This window comes from Mandrillus leucophaeus, unplaced genomic scaffold (genome assembly GCF_000951045.1).
Source record: "Mandrillus leucophaeus isolate KB7577 unplaced genomic scaffold, Mleu.le_1.0 Scaffold689, whole genome shotgun sequence".
Lineage (NCBI taxonomy): Eukaryota > Metazoa > Chordata > Mammalia > Primates > Cercopithecidae > Mandrillus > Mandrillus leucophaeus.
This window is the reverse complement of record NW_012107463.1, coordinates 606,539-609,702: the sequence shown is the minus strand read 5'-3', so window position 1 is coordinate 609,702 and position 3,164 is coordinate 606,539.

The window sequence follows — 3,164 nt, the reverse complement described above, 5'->3', positions numbered from 1 at the left end:
TTTTTTTGATTTTTTAGTAGAGATGGGATTTCACCATGTTGGCCAGGCTAGTTTTGAACTCCTGACCTTAAGTGATCCGCCCGCCTCGGCCTCCCAAAGTTCTGGGATTACAGGCTTGAGCCACTGCACCCAGCCCTTGTTCTATTATTCTTGCCACAGATTCACACAATATTGTGTGATGGCAGGATCACTTGAATCCAGGAGGTTGAGGCTGCAGTGGGCTGTGATCATGCCACTGCACTCCAGCCTGGGTGACAGAGCGAGAGCCTGTCCCCCTCCCCCAGCCCTGCTCCCCACCAAAAAAAGAGAGACTGAGAGTAAGGTTGCGATTACTTTCGTTATCAAGACTCAAAAGTCACAAACCATCATATGTGCTATATTCTATTTATTAGAAGTAACTCAAGTCCTGCCCACATTCCTAGTAAATATCTTTGTCATCTTATGGTTTTATTTATTTATTTTATTTATTTATTTGTTTATTTGTTTATTTATTTTTTTTTTGAGACAAAGTTTCACTCTCGTTGCCCAGGCTAGACTGCAGTGGCACAATCTCGGCTCACTGCAACCTCCTTCTCCCAGGTTCAAGCGATTCTCCTGTCTCAACCTCCTAAGTAGCGCCTCCAGACAGGCGCCTGCCACCATGTCTGGCTAATTGTTGTATTTTTAGTAGAGACGGGGTTTGACCATGTTGGCCAGGCTGGTCTCAAACTCCTGACCTCAGTTGATCCACCCACCTCGGCCTCCCAAAGTGCTGGGATTACAGGCGTGACCCACCTTGCCCGGCCTATCTTATGGTTTTAGTGAACCTTTATAAGAAGCCGAAAAGCAGTAATGTTTATGTGGGAAATACTGAATGTCTGCTTCTGCTGGCTTTAACAATAGCTTTATAGAGATATAATTCACATACCACTTAAAGTGTGCAATTCAGTTTTTAGTATATTCACGGAGTTACGTAACTGTCATCACTATTTAATTCCCAGATATTGTCATCCCTGCAAAATGAAACCTTATACCCAATAGCAGCCACTTCCTGTATCTATTAATACTTTCTGTCTCTTTGGATCTGCCTATTTTGGTCATTTCCTATAAATGGAATTCTATAGTATGTTCCTTTTGTGTTTGATTTCTTTCATTTAGCATAATGTTTTCAAGGCTTACTATGTTATGGCATCTATCAGTACTTGATTCCTTTTGATGGCTGAATAATATTCTGTTGTATGGATATACCACATTTTATTATCCAAATGATGTATATTTGGATTGTTTCCACTTTTTTTTTTAGGCCAAAACTCTAATTTATTTCAGCATTGGCATTTTTTATCTTATCATAAAAAAATAAACTCTAGCAAGGGTGACGAAAGTCTCTACAGCGAGGCTAAGGGCTTGCCAGGTGTCCAACATCAGGGGTGCGTGGCAGGCATTGGCCTGGTGATAAGTTAGGAAGCAGCAAGGGCTGGTGGCAGGTGTGGGCTGAGCAGGCATTAGGCCATAGGTGGCCTGGCCCTGGTGATGCCACTGTTCCATCTCAACGAGCAGCTTTATGACACCCACCCGCATCTGCACCAGCTCTACCTCCGAGAAGCCCCGGGGATCAGCATTGGAGACGTCCAAGACCCCACCCACCACAGTCACATCCACACCATCTGTCCCTTGCTTCTGAAGTCACAGCCTCTTTTTTTTCCTTTTTTTGAGACGGAGTCTCGCTCTGTCGCCAGGCTGGAGTGCAGTGGCGTGATCTCAGCTCACTGCAACCTCTGCCTCCTGGGTTCAAGCTATTTTTCTGCCTCAGCCTCCTGAGTAGCTGGGACTACAGGTGCGCGCCACCATGCCCAGCTAATTTTTGTATTTTTAGTAGAGATGGAGTTTCACTATGTTGGTCAGGATGGTCTTGATCTCTTGACATCGTGATCTGCCCATCTTGGCCTCCCAAAGTTTTGAGATTACAGGCGTGAGCCACCACGCCTGGCCGTTTTTTGTTTTTGAGACAGAGTTACGCTCTTGTTGCCCAGGCTGGAGTGCAATGGCGCGATCTCGGCTCACTGCAAACTACTCCTCCCAGGTTCAAGCCATTCTCCTGCCTCAGCCTCCCAAGCTGGGATTACAGGCATGCGCCACCACGCCCGGCTAATTTTTTGTGTCTTTAGTAGAGATGGGGGTTTCTCCATGTTCCTCAGGCTAGTCTCCAACTCCCGACCTCAGGGGATCCACCTGCCTCGGCCTCCCAAAGTGCTGGGATTACAGGCATGAGCCACCGCACCCAGCCACAACCTTTTTTTTTCTTTTTTTTTGAGACTGAGTCTTGCCCTGTCGCCCAGGCTGTAGTGCAGTGGTGTGATCTTGGCTCACTGCAACCTCTGCCCCCCGGGTTCAAGCGATTCTCATGTCTCACCCTCCCCAGTAGCTGGGATTACAGGCGTCCACCACCATGCCCAGCTAGTTTTTGTATTTTTAGTACAGACGGTGGTTTCACCATGTTGGCCAGGCTGGTCTCGAACTCTTGACCTCAAGTGATCTGCCCGCCTTGGCCTCCCAAAGTGCTGGAATTACAGGCGTGAGCCATCGCGCCCAGCCTGAAGTCACAGCCTCTTAAGCACCTCCGAGAAGCCAGAAGTCACAGCCTCTTAAGCACCTCCGAGAACTCGTGCTTGCCCAGGTTGGGGCAGTCTGATGTGCACACTTGCTCCCGCGGCCCTGTGTCCCGGTTGGGAGAGCAGGTGAGGATGGAGCCCAGGTGAGGGTTCCACATGAACTCGTCATTCCTAGACTTGAAGAGTTTCAATCCGGGAGAGGCCAGGGCAGAAGCAGTAAACTCCTCCTTCGTGTTGCCCCCCAGCTGCACGGAGATGACCCGCAGGTGGTCCTCACACCGGGAAGGTCTTAACTGTCCTTGTGCCGGATGCCGCGGGCGTTGGGCCTTTCCAGAGGCCAGCAGCAGGAGCGGTACCGGCTCGTGGAGGAGGAAGTAGCTGTCGAGGAGCTGCTATTGCTGTCGGTCCTGCTCTTGCGCGCGTCGTCCGGTCCCGCCAGGTCGCCAACCAGTCTGCAGGGCGTCCACCGCGGGTCCCAGAGGAGGCAGAAGCCTCGGCCGTGCGCACCGCGAGCTCAGCACAGTTGGGGGCCAGGTGGCTGCCGCCCGGCAGGTTGTCGGGATTGAGCTGGGTCTT